Raw genomic sequence first — 17,646 nt, forward strand, 5'->3', positions numbered from 1 at the left:
CGAACTGCGAAGAGACAAACGCGAGTGTTATTAGCCGAAAATCTTATACATGACGTTATTCGTTTTTTTTTTGTTTTTTTATTAAACTGTCTCACGCAAAGAAAAGATGTACATACGTATAATTCATCTTCTAGCTACTAATTGAAAAAGAAATAGATATGTGTATTAACGTCTTATTGAAATATCTGTTTAAGTATGCTTAAACTATGAAAATTTTGCGATTTTAGTAAACATATATATTTTCCACAAGATGAAAAATTTTAAAGAACTTTTTTTATAAATGTAAAATTTTAAACACGTTTTTTCAAATAACATTTTTCTAAATTATTGCCACAATAATTCCATCTATTTTAATCCGCTTTAATATGATTGATTCAAAAATTTTTGGAAGATATTCACGTTTCTCTCTCATCCAATAATCAAATAAAAATTCTAACTTTTTAATTCTTTCGGTAAGAAAAAATCTTAAAAAAGCCTCAAAACAAAAAATTGAATTCTTTTTCAAAACTTTGTCGTTTTTACAAAAATTCAATTTTTAACTTAGTTATAGGCCAGACGAAAAGTATATCTATGTAAATTAATTTCTTTTAGTTTTTGAATTGAGATAATTTACGCATCTTGAATCATGGCAACAATAAGAGTTAGTTTTTTTTTTACATTTATACAAATTTGATAATTAATTGCCAAAAATATAATTTCTAATGTTTGAAGAAATGTTAAAGAATATTCAAATATCAAAGAATAAATGTACCAAGTTTCAAATTTATTATAGCTTATATACTTTTCTCCAAAAAAGAGTTTCTAAAAAGAAAAGGTATAAAATGATACCAAAAACAAGAATACTTCTTTAATAAAATATTAAATGACGTCAAACAGATCCTCAATGAATATGGATTAAATGTAAGATACTTAATTTATACATTCATGTTTACAAATTTTATTATGGTTGTAATTAAAACTTTTTGCATGCCTTTTAAAGCTATTAGAAGCTCACTATCTCCCTTTCTTTTCCTTTCTCTCTCTCTCTCTCTCTCTCTCTTTCTCTCTGTTTCTTAATACAAGGCTACTTATTAAGAAATAAGTTTAAACGCTATAGAGAAAATTACTTATCTCATTAATAATAAGCTTCTCTAGTTTCTCGAAAATTTTCTCCAAGATAGCCGTGGTAACTTAGCGTGCTATTACCCCAATTCTATCAGCATAAAGACTACATCAAAATTATCGTTATCAATAATCGGATTTAACGCAGTTGCTGCAGGTAAAAGGAGCATTATTCAAGTGACTATATATATTCCTGAGCCAAGGCTCAAGCAATCGGTCAGAGAAAAACCCAGTCACGAAGAGGGCGGACGCATTTTTGTTATTTCCCTGAAACGCGTTGATAAAGAGAGAATGAGAGAGAGAGAGAGAGGGGGGGGGGATTTGGTTGAATGGAGAAGAAAAGATGCGGGAGCAAAAGGACAAGCGAGTGCATGGATGGGGTCCCAACGTGAATCCCAACGGGAACGGACATTCTTGAATATTCGTAGACGGAAAATGCATTCCGCGCAAGTTCATACGCATACCACACCACCCGTATGCGTATATAATATACGTGCATATATACACGCGTATATATCTAGCAGCGTTTCGGAAAAGGGACAGCTCGCGCGGTTGTTTAAATTACTAAACTTTAAACTTTCACTCACGTATGCAAACTAATGCAAACTGGAGGCTTGTGGAAGGAACTGCAAACAGCTCGCTCGGGACTCTCCGCTACCATCCGCGCTCCCTAGAACGGCTTCTCCACTCGACACCCTCCGACCTCCGCAGACAGACTTCTCACTCTCCCTCCCTCTATCTCTTCCTCTCTCTCTGTCTCATCTAAACGACCCCGCTTTTCCCCAGCGTGTACCATCCTCGTTCTCCGTCGCCGCACATTTCGCGGCTTTGCTATCTATATATCGGGTATCCTAATTTTCATGCCGGCGCGCGGTGGTGGTCGCCCGTCCATCGCTTTATCCTTGCGAGTGTTTTCGCTTAACCGAATGAAGACCGAGTAAAGCATGTCATTAAAAGCGCGAGGTGGTATTCATTCCTGCGACCAGGCGGCGGCTCGCGGTTAGACAAGTTCAACATACTCCTCTCTCAAGCTTTTGTTGTAGACAAAACGATTTGCTGGCGTTACTGAGCGCCTCGTTCCTAACATCATTAGGCTTTGCGGTGGGTACATACCATTTAAGTTAGACGCATTCTCGATTCAGAAAAGTAAACAAATGATAAAAAATGAAAGAGCTTTTAAGTGATAACCCATTAGCCCGAGGGATGTTCGATGACAAATATTTCACTGATCATGGATAATAGGAAAATTTTGAAATCAAACGGTCGAGCGTCATTATCAATTTTTCCGATATTGATCACATCATACAATTTGTTAATAAATTTAATGAACAAATCAAAGCCGTTTCGCGAGATGCATTGATGAGCAGTGTTCGCTACGGCTGATGCAATTGTGGACAGTATAATGCATCGAAAATTTTGCATAATGCATAGCGTGAAAATGGTACGCGTCGTTACTCTACTGAACCCGCATGTCATAATGCGCACTTTGTTAAATCTCCCGTTAAATGTAGGATATTTTACTCTGTATAACTGTCTGAAACTCTTATAAAAAAAAATGCATCGCAAACTAAATTTTATACATACACTTATTGATTGTTTACCAGCTCATCCTTTACAACGTAATTTATTAATTTATTAATACTTATGATGCCTCAGCTAATTAATAACAAATAAAGTAGAACAAAAGTTAAACTAAAATAAAAATTTATCATGGTTTACGATAACGTTAAACGTGTTACATCAAAGAGTTTTAACTGCAAATATTTTGAATTATTAATTTTTTTCTTTTCAAATTTTCTATTCGCAATTTCCTCCAATAAAGTTGTCTCCTCAGCTTATGATTAGTTCTAGAACATTTCCAATGTTTGAGACAACCTGGCCAATCACATTAATCGAATTTTCTCGCTGATCGCGAATTGCGCTTCGAATCGGAAGGAAGCTCGCGTCAGACGAACTGTAAGTCAGCATGTCTCGTAACTTGTAAGTTAATCGGCAAACCGCGGAGATATCGTGCAGGAGGAGCCGTCTATATACGTCGGAGGGTTGCGGGGAGCCAACGATAAGTCAGCGAAATTATCGAGATTGTCTTTCGAAGTTACCATGGCGGCGGCTGCGGCGATGGCGATGCCGCTTTGTGGGTAATTTAGCGCAAGCCATAAGTAATAATCGATGCCATGCGAGCAGTGTGGTATATGTGGTGGGCGCTAATAAGGAGACTCGCATATACCGAATGTGAGTGTGCATACATGCACGCTCGCGCGTACAGCACATGCACCAATACCGCGCCGACATTCTGTAATGGATGTCAGTTGTAATTCATAGCCAAATGCATAAACGTCCTTGTCCGCTATTAGCGGTAAGATTTAGTCCAGAAAGTACCGGAAAATTAAATGGTACCACAGTTTTCTGCGCTCTTTACTTTTCTTCGTTCAATCATTTCATTACATTAGCGTAGATTTTCAAGCAAAGAAGTGCAGGCATAAATGTAAATAGGTTTTGAATTTAATTGCATTTTTTTTAAAGGAATAAAGTTAATATTATATACAGAAATATGTAAAAATATAACGTTATAAGTATTTATAATGCTATAACATTATAAATAATTGCAACATTATAAATTCAATTGTTAAACAAAAAACTTCTTTTCAAATCGTTTATAGGCATACTTGTGTTTGCTTTAATATTGTTTGTGATAATGTAGTGTCTACATATGAATTTTGTTAATAAGAAATGCAATATCATGATTATGTTATCGTACTGATTCAGATTAATGAATATTAAAAGCAACAATTTATTTTATGATATACGTTACAGAATTCAAGGATAACAATTTGAAGAATTTTAATTATAAAGTAAAAATGTTATATCTTCCTCTGATTTATTTGAAACAAATTTTTCATAGAAAAATTTTTATAGTTTGATAACGGTGAAATTTCTCGCGACAAACTTTCTTTCATAATACGTTTTTGCAGTGTATTATAGTTTAATTTTTTCTTTAATCGTTATTAAAGTGGTAACTATTGAAATAAAGTTATTCTAAAGTACAGCGCTGGTTATATTTTGAAAGTTATTTAATCATTAGAATTAGTGGTTAACGAATGTAATGCATGTACTATTAATTATAGCAATTATAGCAATTTTCACAGCATTTTCTTCCCTTAAATTATTGCGCGTTAAGTTGAATTAAATTAAGATAATATTGTATATAAATATTAATGTAAATAATAAAGTACACAGATTAAAAAAATTTTAAGCTAAATAAATGGTTATTATATATTCTTAAATTAATATTTTAATTAATAGATATATTCTGTAATTAACAATATCTCTTTTGGTTGATCAAAGAAGCCAGACGAGAATTTCATTTGATTTAAATTCACTTGCTTTGAATATGCGGCTCAGTTTCTCACATGATGATTAAATGAATGATAATAACATTACTAATAACGCTGCAAATTATCTAAACTAACAACTCCCTTTCCATTTATTTCGTATGTTGCTATTTTAATTATACTAATGTAGATATTCAACCTTCGATATACATGCTCATATTTTCAATGTGTTCTTCTTTTTATATATTAAATATGTAATGTCTTTACATCTTTTGCAGAATTTTAATTCACATATTTAATTAAGCAAATATCAAACATTAAATCTTTAAAAAAAAATAAGAAAAAAAGACACTATTTTCACATAACTTTTACATTTGTTCTATATCTTATGTAGAAAAAAAATTAATTTAAATTTAAGAAAAAATGTATATTAAGACAAAATTTGCAACATTATGTAATAACTATACAATAGAATTTTTTTCCACATATCACCGCAAATTCTTTTGTCTAAGCCATAACCTAGTTTCATTCGATTGCATTATAAATCGAAAACAACTTCTCTTATAAAGAGCTCATTTTTGCAAGTTTTATATATTTTTTATGTGCATGCTTTTTACGTGCAAACGATCACTTTATTGCACATGATGTTTATCGATGCGTTAAACTTCTGTTTTTCATTTTACGTGTAATATGGTTTTATCTTTATATTATTAACATTTTTAAAAAAAATATATTTAATTTAATTAAATGTTACAAAATAATAGTTAAATTTATCAATTTTTAACAAAACATTCTAGTTGTCAAAAAATTCAGAGTAAACAAAAATCTATTAAAATAAAGTAATATTATGTAATAAATATTTAAATTTATATAAATAAATAAATTGCCAAATAAATTCAATTTTTACTACAAAGTATTTACAATGAATTAGTAAAAAATAAAAGCTTCTTGTAGCATGCATTTATAAAGAGCTTGTTTATCTCTTACTTAATGGGAATGCATAATCTATTATGTAATCAGAAATTTGCATTTCACATAAAGAAAAAATTAAAAGAAAAGAAAAAGAGAATAATATATAGAAACATACTTTTCTAAGAACAAAATTCTTCTCAAGAGAACATAATTTTACATATAATCTTATACGCTTTCCAGGCTTCACTTTTCAAATTTGTAACTGTACCGTGCAGCATAATGTCCATTTCAACCGCAGTAATATTTAATACTCTTATTACGGAGCGCTGAACGCGATAAGTTGGTCCGTTATTAATTCTAAATGAAATGGACTGAAACGTAATTAAAAAGAAAAAACGGTCGCCTGACGATGAAAGTGGCTGAAGCAAATGGCTCGTCTCGACGGCACGAATTAAGATCGGCTGAAGCAAGACATTTTCGGAAGTACGATCTCTTTCTCCTTGAATAAATTATTCATGATTTCAATGGGTGATTAATTGAGGCTTTAAGAGAGATTATTAAGACAAATGACATTGATAGAAACATTTCTATATTTATACAAATCACTCTTGAAATGTTTGATGATCGTTAAAAAAAAAAAATTAAGAAAAATTCACATAGAAATTTGTTGGTGCATACTAATTACGCCCATTAGTCCTGCTAGGTAAACGTACATGTATTGTAGGATTATAATTTATATGTAGGAAGTAAATTCTCCACGCGAATGGAAAATTTAATACCCACGGGGGACAATGCTTATGAAATTCTCTAGAGATTTAACCGTTGTGATGTAACGTATTTTACGCAAAGTATTATTTTAACATACAGCAAGAGAGAAAAGAGAAAGAGATAGATAGAGATAAAAAGAAAGAGAGAGAGAGAGAGAAGAATAGAATTCGTTGACAGCATGACTAATAGTTGCATCAGATTTCGCGACTGCTACTTATATATATATGATGCATAAGCGTTGTTGAAACATTTTGCAGTTGCGTCATATATTTATGCGCACGTGTATGACTTGTTAGTTCAATAATTAAGTACTTTTTTGATGTCCTTTAATAGCAGAGAAGAAGATTCACACATGTACAGTAGTATTCAATTTAGAATTCAGTGTTGCGAGATATAATCGTAATACATTGCGTAATATTATCATGATTCATTCAGTAAAATACCCGTTCGTTTACTTTATCACATACCGCATAATTATGATGGAAACGCAGTACTATTAAAACTGTTGCCTCGCGTGATAACATATTGCTGACAAATTATAAACAACTGATTACATTATGTCATTTTTTTAAGTCTAATGCCATGCATATTTCTACTAATGTAGATTAATCGGCTTGCTCTATCTTTTTCTAATTCTTAGAATTAAATAAGATTAAAAAATTAAACCAAAGTAAAAGTTAATTTATACTGGAAGGTATAAGAGAATTATTTGCATTAGATGAAAATTTATGTAACATTTACGTTTGTAGTTTTGCAGATCTATCTTACAGAGTTGTTCTTTTTTTAAAGAAAAAAAATTCTACATATTATTAATATAAATAATTTTAAAAAGATTTTAAAATGAAGAAAATGTTGACATAAATTACTCTCTGCTTAAAGAAAACAGAAACGGAAATTAAGTAAAATTGGCGAAAACATTTATCCGGTTTTGATTTCCCGGAAATAGTTTCTCAACTCAATGATATTGCGATCACAGGTAATGCAGATATATAACTATATGTATACGTATAAAATCTTTATGTCCGAGCAAGCAAATTTGTCATTCACATTGAATATTTATTATAAGATTTGATATAATTTTGTGCTTGCTCTAACTTTCCTTTCAGTCGTAGAAAGTCTCTCATCGACTGAAATTCCCTCTTTGAATATATATCATTGAACTTGTTGCTATTACGTAGATACGTATACATACATTTCGGCGAGTTACTTGAATGTTACGAAATTTATTTGCAATTAAAATCCTATCTAGAGATGTCGTGTGGCCCTCCGTGGGAGAGCGGCAAACTCGTAAATGACAGGTCACAAGTTTCAAACCTACATATCTCATATATACGGATTTTTAAATTTGTAATCTTTAAAGAGAGTCGCAGAAAAACTCTGTAGACCTAAATGACTGTATATAGGGACTGCTAGAGTCCCAGCCGCTCCTATTACTACTACTATAAAACCATATCCACGTGACCGTTTATCGCTATATTAAGAAGTACTATTGTGCTCATCAATACACGTATTGCCATTAAATTCAATTGACGTTTCTATCGTAACGAAAAGAGAAATGACTGGAAAAAGCATCATCCACTTAATGCCACCAGATTCATTGAAATGATCATCTTTTTCGTCACATACATCGCGCATATATCAGTACGAGGAAATTAAATGCAAAGAGAGTTTTCTCGAGAATTAAATTATGCAATCATAACGACACTTCTTTCTCTGAATGCACGCGCGATTAATCGCGAACCTCTCTGATTTATATTTAAATCGCAATTTTTCCTAATCGCTGACTCAAATAAGCGGAACAGCAATTTTCTGTTTGCCACAAATGCATGTCGTAAATGAACAGAGGATTCCCCATTACGTTATGTCAAGATTCATTGTTGATGAATCATCGTGTATTTATTATTAGCAGCAAAAATATTTATTTAAAAAATCCCATTCTCTACTACTTTCGAATGTGAAGGAAAATAAAAAAATACGTAAAAGAGTTAAATTGACGTTGCCGTTAAATGAGGTATCATATTAATAATTAATTAATCAAAACTGACAGTTTTTACTAAAACAGAATTAAAATGTATCAATTGTTATCTATTTCTATCAAATATTCTAATTGGTAATTAAAATTACTAAAGTATTCTAAAATTAATCAACGTCTTGAGAAAATCTTTTATTAAATGTTGGAAAATACAGAAAATAATTGTACATTATTTCAAAATATCAAGTTTGATTTGCCACATAATTCGGTATTTATTCGATGATGATTTCCTGATAAAGAAACGCATTACGAAATTCTTGGAAATCCCTACCTTGTTTCTTATGACGTACTCATGACGTTTCAACCTGTTCAGAAGCATTCAACACTGTTTTACAAGTGTGAAGGTTATGGCCAGGCGTTATAGAGTCACGATGTTAGCACGATGACTAAGTTTCAATGCATACATTATTTTTTATTGAGACAAAATGTTATTGAGACAAAGTTTTCTAAAATAATTTTTTTTCGTTTATTAAATTTTTTGTTTTGTAACAATGTTTTTAATTATTGTGAATTGAGTTTCTCCTATGAATATAAAAATAACATGTACATTAATTGATAATAAGAAATATCGCTAAAGATTAGAGATAACGAGAAAAGATTAACACAGTGCAAGTACACAGTAATTTAAATTCAATATTATTTTATAATTTATATATCATTTGTATTTATAATAATTAATACCAAATAAAATATTGCTTATAGTCGCTAGTAATAAAATAATTAATAATTTAAAATTTCAGTCAACTTTCTAATAAAATGGGTTTATTAATAAAATAGATCCAAATTAATACAACAATAAAGCGGATCTATTTTATTAACAAACGCATTTTGCCAAAAAATTGACTAAAATTTTGAATTATTTACTAATAATAATTTATATATAATATAATTATATATGATATAATTATATCAAATAACAAATTACATCGATAAAAGAGAGAAAAAAGTGTGTGGGTTACATTTTTTATGTCCTTCAAAACAAGTCGTATACCCATACATTTTTTATGACACAGGAAGCCGACTATAGAGCCAACTATATTCTTATAAAAATAATAAAATATCATTACATATTATACCGCTTAATTTTCCCCTATTCATTATCATATATAAATCTAATATTATTAAATTATCATTATCATATATAAATCTAATATTATTAAAAATAATTTAATTTCTCTTTTTAACAGAAAATCCATAATAATATATTCATTTGAGAATAAGAAAAAATGTACAACGTCAGAAATTTTTTCTTCCAACAGGTATCGTCCTAATCAACTAGAAAGAACCATACATCATAATTCAGATTAACGTGCCGGAACGGTCTTCTATAAATTATTCATGTCATTTAATAAATACGCAAAACGATGTAAAACAAATCAAATCATCTAGTCGGTGATGTATTCCGATATAGCAAGAGTTCTTTATTTATTCGCGCAGTGGAGCACATAATTCATTGAATAACCGGCCATCCCTCGGCGGATGCTACATTGGAAATATAAAATATATTCTTTCATTTCCCCGGGGAAAAAGACTTCCAGGAGCTTAGCGGAAGATATCGCTAACGGAGAAGTAGTCCTCTCACGATCGGACCCATTCTAGGAGAGACGATCACCTTTTGCCTCGCGGATTAATCTATCCCCCTCAGCCTTCTTTTTTCCTTTTCCCTTTTCTTTTCTCAGAAACAGCTAAAAACGATGACACGTCTCGGGGCAGCGTGGATAGCATCTCCCCTACCATGCTCCTTCCACCACCAATCTGCCGAGTACTTATGGAGTCTCTCACAGATTAACTTTTGATACGCGTCTTCAGTCTCTGTGCTAGCGCCGATTCGTACGTGTGCAACGTAACACGTTTTGCTGCCGCTGATTATTAAATTTGTATTAACGCCGCGAATTGCTCGTAAAGCGTAATTTGACTGGTAACCCAAGGTGAAGGTATTACGGGTGGCATCACGGCATATATAAAGCGCAACGAACAGGAGCTGGAGACGAGGAGAAAGAGTGGAACGGAGTCAGTCGCGCCAAGTTAGACGAAGAACGAGCGAATGTGAGTGTAAAGTAATCGTTAATCTTGTTGGCCGCGAAAGCGCGGAGGGTACCGCGTAAGTTTAATGTAAATTATGCAAAATGATTTGCATCTCGCACCAGTGGTCGCTTTAGGACCCTCCCTTTGTGTTCTCAAAGCAAACCGAGTGCGGTTTTATGCTCGATCTCGCGACGGTCGTGATTTCAGTAGTAACTTGGGAAATCGTTTACAGCTCGCGACCACTTTGCTTTCGAGAAACGTTTATATATCGCGCAAAAGTGTCCCATCAAAAATTTTGAAGATAATCTAGTATGTTCACCACTCTATGATATCCTCTAGAAAATCGCCCATTTCCTTCACAGCTATCTACCCTTGTTTTCCGCAGTTGACTTTTATTTCTACGTTTCTTTCAGACATCGCTTAAGTTTCGTTAAAAAAAACAACACGTTTCTTTATTAAAATTTATTATAAAAAACAAGTAAATGTATAAAAGAAAAGTTCAAAATTTTTTTTTATCAAATAAACAGTTTTCTAGCATCTTAATTTCTTAACACGTACAGTAATGACGTGTTTCATCTTTGGTACTTGTTATTGAATAGAATTCTATTGAAATTTTCATGTATTTATTTTTATTCTTCTCCGGTCGTAGCTAGGTCTTAGTGCTTATATTTATTTGTGTGATTTTATATACTTCTCTGAATTCAACCAGAATGTGCGCCGAATTAATTTTTGGTCATAACACAGCATGTCGAATAAGAATTAGTAATATCACTATTTATATTAAATTAATTAATTTAATATAATAATTGATGCTAATTTGCATCTATATACCCTATTAATTCGGCGCACATTCTGGTTGAATTCGGAGAAGTATATAAAATCACATAAATAAATATAAGCACTAAGACCTAGCTATGACCGAAGAAGGCTTTCTTACTATCATTGTGTTACACTATCGGTCCAATAACATATTTGTAATGTTTATTTTTATTTTTTATTATTTCTCCATTGTAAAAGTTACTTGATAAGTGCATATTAATTTTACTAGAAACAGTTACATTTAACATATTTATTAATAAAAGAAGTAAAGAAATAACAGTTCAAGTAGAAATAACAAATTTCATTATTTGACTTGAAACTTACGATTAAATTTTCTGCATTGCAGATCGTTGTTTTTTTTATGCAAACGCGCGTAGAGATATGTAAATGGTACTGAGGCAAATACGCATTCTTTGTTTGCAAACGGAAATTAATCTCCGAATTTTTCGTGTGCGAGAGATAAAATTAGCCAACTTCGGTTACCGAAGCATTCACGTTGACGGGAGAGACAGGCAAAAATTAATCGTTCTCGTCAACCGCTCGCGAGTCAACCGGTGCAATCCTTGCGTGTAATCCTTGCGATTTGTATTTTCCCGCAGTAATGCGTCGGGAGAAATTACGGAGAAAACAAAAAACAAATAAATAAAAATTAGAAGAGAAGACAGCGAACGAGGTGGCGCACGGGTGTACTCCACGCTGTGTATTTCATTTCTACGATTGCAGATTACGGTGCGATGGACCTATTTTTAAAAATTACGATGCACCATATATATCGGCCGCCGCATGACAACCCGGGCAAGGCTATATATATAGGCGATAAATTGTTTTAAAACCCGTTGCGCGCATTTATAATGGATATATCCGCGTATGGTCTCGCGAACGCTCCATAATCCTTGCGCTCGGCGAGAGATACAAAGATAGGAAAAAAAAAGTGGAGACAAAAGATAGGAGGAGTCCCGAATATAAATGCTGGCTCATATTTCCAAAAGATTTACAACGCGATTCTCACTTATCGGCATATAAATCGTAGATCCGCAGAGAAGCGAGCAATTGAAGAGACAAGTTCGCCATCTCTACGTCCGTCTTTTTAGCAGTCGATTGTAGCGAATTCCATTTCTCCATCTATATCACTTCGATCCAGAAAGGAGCAGCGAAGCGCTAACCAAGGGTTACTTAAGCTAGACTGTCGGAGCAACAACTTAGTCTAAAGGACCGGTCACCGTATCGTGGAGTAATGTTGAAACTTTCCTCTGGAATTATCGCGAGTATTTCACCTGAAGGAGCCAGATATACCCGCCCATTGTGTTCTGTTCCATGCTTGGAATTTAAGCATTCAGATGGAGATAGCGCAATTTATTATTCCGGGCCAAAGTTAACTCGTCTTTAATCACGTCGAGGGGCGCGTGTCGCTATCTTGATAACTTTTATTACAGCCTTGAGCGCTCTTTCAAAATTTGTTATTCAAGTCTTTAGGTCTAACGGGAAGAAGAATCAATCAGAAATTGATTAAGAATTGTTTTGTTAAGAATTCCGTGTGCGTCATTTAATTTACATTTGATTGCGTACAACGCTTAGTAGTTAGTTACACGTGCATCTGAAATTGCTTAAGTTAGACATTACGACTAAAGCCGATACAAGTGGTATCAACCTGCTTTAATTGCCCGGGGCTATAGTAGCTTATCTTGATGACGACGTTGCGTGCCGTCTTTACTAAGCGCGTTGCTTAGAGATACTTTACAATTATTGTTAACCTACTTCCCGTAAACGAGAAGTTAATTTCTGTTGGTATCGATTCAAGTAGCCTCTGGCGACGTTAATTAATATTTAAGTGATAACGTATTTAATGCAACGCATCAAGAAAATAACGCAACAAGTATCGCGTATTTCCCCACAATTTATGTACGAGTATTATTACAAATGTGTTTATTCATGAAATTACATGTCAAAAAATGCATTGCCATTGACGTAATCTTGGAAAATATTTTTGGAATCTTTCTATCGTGTAACTTGATATATTTTGAAATTGTTTTTAATGAAATATATAATAATATTTTGTAATATTATCAATTGTACAATCAACAAACATTTAAAATAATAACGAATAATCAATTGCATTTAACAAAATTTACATATTCAAATATAACATATTCAGACACATCAGCATGTATGAAAGTGGAAGTGATTGTTAAAATGTCATTAAAATTTATGTACAACAAAACTTGGATACGAGACGCACACATTTTATGAATTATTCATCAATTACGTTTACATCTCGATTTAGGAGTTACACGTGTGTGCGCAACTTTTTTCTTTCTGAATAAAAAGAAAATAATAATAATAACATTTAGTTTTTAAGTTTAATGTTTAAGTTGCATCATATTTTTCATATATTTTCAATTTCTGCCAATAACAATTCCGATAAAAATAAACAAAGTATAAAGATCATAAAATTAAAAAAAAATATTTTGATCGCTTCAATGGAAACATCAGATCTCCATTTCTTCCTTGAAAACAACTCAAGTAATGTACGAAAAATTTTCATCTGTTAATGCAGACTCATAATGGGACGTTTGCCGTCGTTTAACACAATTTTTCACTGCAACCGCAAGGTCTTTTGAAAGAAAATATTTCTCCGCCCTTCGTGCATCATCCATAAAAGTTTACGTTGATGTGCTTGGAAGAACTGCCTGCCTATTATGGTCGGGATTTTACAGCATTCTTTAAACTTGTGCTGTCACACAGATAGCAGTGTCAGACATAATTTTTATTGTCCGATGCTACGACCTTCGTAAAGTAGCCGCATTCCGAGATGACATCGTACGAGAGTAACCCTGCACTAAAACGCATTGAAATGTATTCCGTATCATTTATATAAATCTTTCTTCAAAAAATCATTATTTAACCTCAAAATATTGTGTAAAAATATTTATATCTATATTATTTAAATCTATATATATATATATATAAAACCTGTAATTTTTTAAGTGCTTTTAATCCTTACGATACAATGTAAAAAAAAGTATCTTATTGAGTCAGCCATGAATATCTTGTGTCCGACCACCTTTTTATCAATTTAAAAATTTCAAAAAATTCATGAACATATCTCCAACTTTCTAGAACAAGTGTCTATACTTTTCTTTTTAAAAGAGGAACAAAATGTAGTATAATTTACCTTTAAAATTTCGAGAAATGGATAAAAATAGATCGGACTTGAAAATACCCATGATTTGATCTTAAGAGTTAATGTTATATCATATACCCTTCTATTGAAATTTTTATATATTGCAGAATCAAGTTTGAAAATAAAATGTGTTGACATAACATTCTTTAAATGTAATATTATAGAGTAACAAAGCAAAGCTCGAAAATCTTTGTTCAAAGACGCGATATCGTGTCAAAAATTGTTCCGCACAATCACTAATGCACCGTTTGTCCAGCTGGAAAATTAGTTTCAAACTTTCCACGGACGGGTAAACCGCGGACCACAGTTTGTTGGCCGCGCGCGGAAATTTCGCGAAACGCGATAGCGTGGAAATAAACACGCTCGCGCGAGCACTATCACCGTTCACAGGCTGACGTTTTGCGGGAAGTCTGTATAATCTTCTTTCCTCGTATTCTCTTCTCACCTTCTAAGCGCAAGTTCACCGCATTCATGGAATTGCTTTGTTTTCTCTAAAGGCTATGTACGCATAAAATCGAGACTTCTCGCTAGATATTTACAATTAGTCATAAGTCATACTCCGAACGTACAGCTCTGATACTTTTTATTGTAACTTTTTTCCGCATCTTACGATGCATCAATTTCTACATGCGTATATATAGATTTTAGAGAAAACAATAAATCTTATCAAAATAAAAAAAGAAATTTAAAAAAAGAAAAAGAAAAAAAAACAAATATTTTCTGTGATACAATATCTAAATCTAACCACATTTATCTTTTTTTACTATTTGTGTTCATCTATATTGCATCATGATACATATATACTGTATACTATGCTTTCGGTATTTGAATTCTTTAGCAAATCGAAATATCATTCCACTTTACCTCGCTGCGATACACTAAGCGATAAACTGACAAAACCACAAATTGAATGAAATAAGATTATCATAAAGAGAATAGATTATTATCTTAATACGTTAATGACGACTGAAGTAATGCGGAATTTCAATGCTCTGCAGATGTTTCCTCGTGAAATAATGCTATGAAACAATCTAGATTGTACTGGCTGCATTAGAAAATACGAGACGTGAAATAACTTTGCCAGAGAAATGTAAATTTATGAAAATGTTAAATTCAAATTTACGAATTCAATAATTAATAATATCAGACTACTGGAGTAATTTATCTAGTGAAAAAATTAGTATTTTTTGTATCTTCTATATATGATTTCAATTATTGTACTTTTACATTATACTTTTTTAAAGAACAAAAGATAATAGGAAAACGAGGTTAATTTATTTAAAATTGATACATATCAAAATAAAGTATTTTTATTTTAATATAAAAGAAGAAATAATATTCGTAAATATTGCATATTTAAGTTTTTTACAGATTGCAAATATGCGTCTAAAGTTAAACTATTAAATTTATCATAAAAATTTACTTAATCAGTTATTATTTTTCATATTTCGAAATCTGATAACGTAATATAGATTTTTTATATTTTAACAATAAATGGTAGTGCCATTTTAGTTTAATTTCTGTTTGTGATAAGCCATTGCATTATATAAAATGAAATACAATATGTAAAAAATATTTTTAAAATTTTTTAAATTTTTTCTCAATACGTGCATGCATATTGCCATATAATATTTACTGAAATTAATACATCCCTTAGTTTTTATTAATATTTTATATTCAGTTTATTATTTAGAAATATCTTCTCGAATTACGCACAAGAAACGTTACATTGTTTAATAAAATTTGATTTTTCAAAATTGATAGAAAAAAAACTAAATCATAAAAAATCGAAGTAAACGATACTTATACTATATTTTATCAAAATCAATAAATATTGTTATATTTACTTTATCATTTCTAATATACAAAACATATTGTGGGTTTATACTATTTCAAATAATCTACATAAATAAATGTATCATTTTCAGATTTTCCAATTTGCATTTTCGTGTGAGACGGCAAAGAACACTCGGTACATCGAAATGCATCTATCGGCATTGCTTTGCCTTACCATAACGTGCGCCCTCGCACACTCGGCGGTCGGCATCACAGAAATTTTCGACTCTGACACCGTGTATTTCCCTGACCAAGCGGAATACATCAAGTTCGCTACGAAGTGTAAAGATAACATGGTATTGTGGCCAGGAAATTATCGGTGCTACGTAGAAGGCGAGCAAGGTCCCTGTAACGTCGGTCGGGTACTGATATTCGACCGTCGGTTACTGAAACCGTACTGTAAAGACTTGATATTTTGACGGTCCTACGTCTTCCCTACAGGAAGAAATGTAATCAACTGTTGGCGATGTGTAACTTACTACGTAAGCAATTTGATACGCGATAGATGACGGTAGCGACTGTAAATTTTATTTCCTGAGACAAGTGTTCGGGGAAAGGAAAAGCGCTGAGTTCCGGCTCAACTCTATCTGACGCAGACAAAAATATTTGTTCAAGTGAAACGCGTAAAAATTTCCATAACGCAAGCATAAATACCGTCCTTCCTGACTGTGTGTATCCAATGTAAGCAGTTACATTTCGTGAAAATAACGTTATGCGGTAATATGTATAAAGAGGTAGATTGACGCACTCGCTGCATTTGCGTTATGGAAATTTGCGCCTTTCCTAGGCACAAATTTGTAATTTGAAGACGGGTTTTAAAAAACAAACTCAAACAAAAAAAAATTAGTTAGATAATTAATACGACGCTTTAACTTTTGCTCAGAGATATAGAAACTTAATTTAATGTATGTCATAATGAAAAGTGATGTTAAATATAACGTCGAATTCATCTCTTGTTAGACTTATCATATAAATGCATTAACTGAAATGAATCTTGCCCTAATTTATATCTATACTTATTGTCGTAATTATTAAGCTAAGTTTTTCGTATGTAATTATTTTTAATTGGAGATGCTTATAATACATTTATTTATTGTTTATACGCTTTAATTTATCATAAGATTTAATAGAAATTACATTTCTTTATAACTTGCTTAACATTGTATTTTTGTTACAATAAATTTTCAATTTAATATGTAATAATTTAAATGTATATAAAAGTACCTTTACAGATTATGTTGTTAAAAGATAATTATATGTAGATAAGTAAATGCATAGAGTGATTTTTGTTTTTTCATGTAAATAAAAAATACTTCTTAGTTCAAACATTTTTTGTTTGACATCAACTTTACAGGTATAGCGATTACCTCATCGATTTTTTCTATTTGTACTTAAACTAAAGATTAAATAAAACATTAAAAAAATAATTTTAATACAAAGTTTCTATTACCTTATATTTACAGTATTCAAATACTCTAGTGTAAGAACTATTTTTAAATATTAGAATAAGAATTGTATTTCCTGATTACAGTTGTGTCTCATCACTGCAAGTGAAGATATAAAAATAGATAGAAAGAAAAAAAAATATAGAGCTTCGAATGCCAAATATGCGTCTGTAAAAGCCATTACGCATCTAGGTA

General features: G+C 31.7%; 1 long non-coding RNA gene across 1 annotated transcript; it reads left to right on the forward strand.

The window, feature by feature from the left end:
• Positions 1-9,923: 9,923 nt before the first annotated feature.
• LOC113003018 lies at positions 9,924-17,433 on the forward strand. The gene is made up of 2 exons (XR_003268227.2): positions 9,924-10,191; positions 16,099-17,433. It is a non-coding gene; the product is annotated as an uncharacterized LOC113003018 (long non-coding RNA).
• The last annotated feature ends 213 nt before the right edge of the window (positions 17,434-17,646 follow it).

Source organism: Solenopsis invicta, chromosome 6 (assembly GCF_016802725.1).
Source record: "Solenopsis invicta isolate M01_SB chromosome 6, UNIL_Sinv_3.0, whole genome shotgun sequence".
NCBI lineage: Eukaryota > Metazoa > Arthropoda > Insecta > Hymenoptera > Formicidae > Solenopsis > Solenopsis invicta.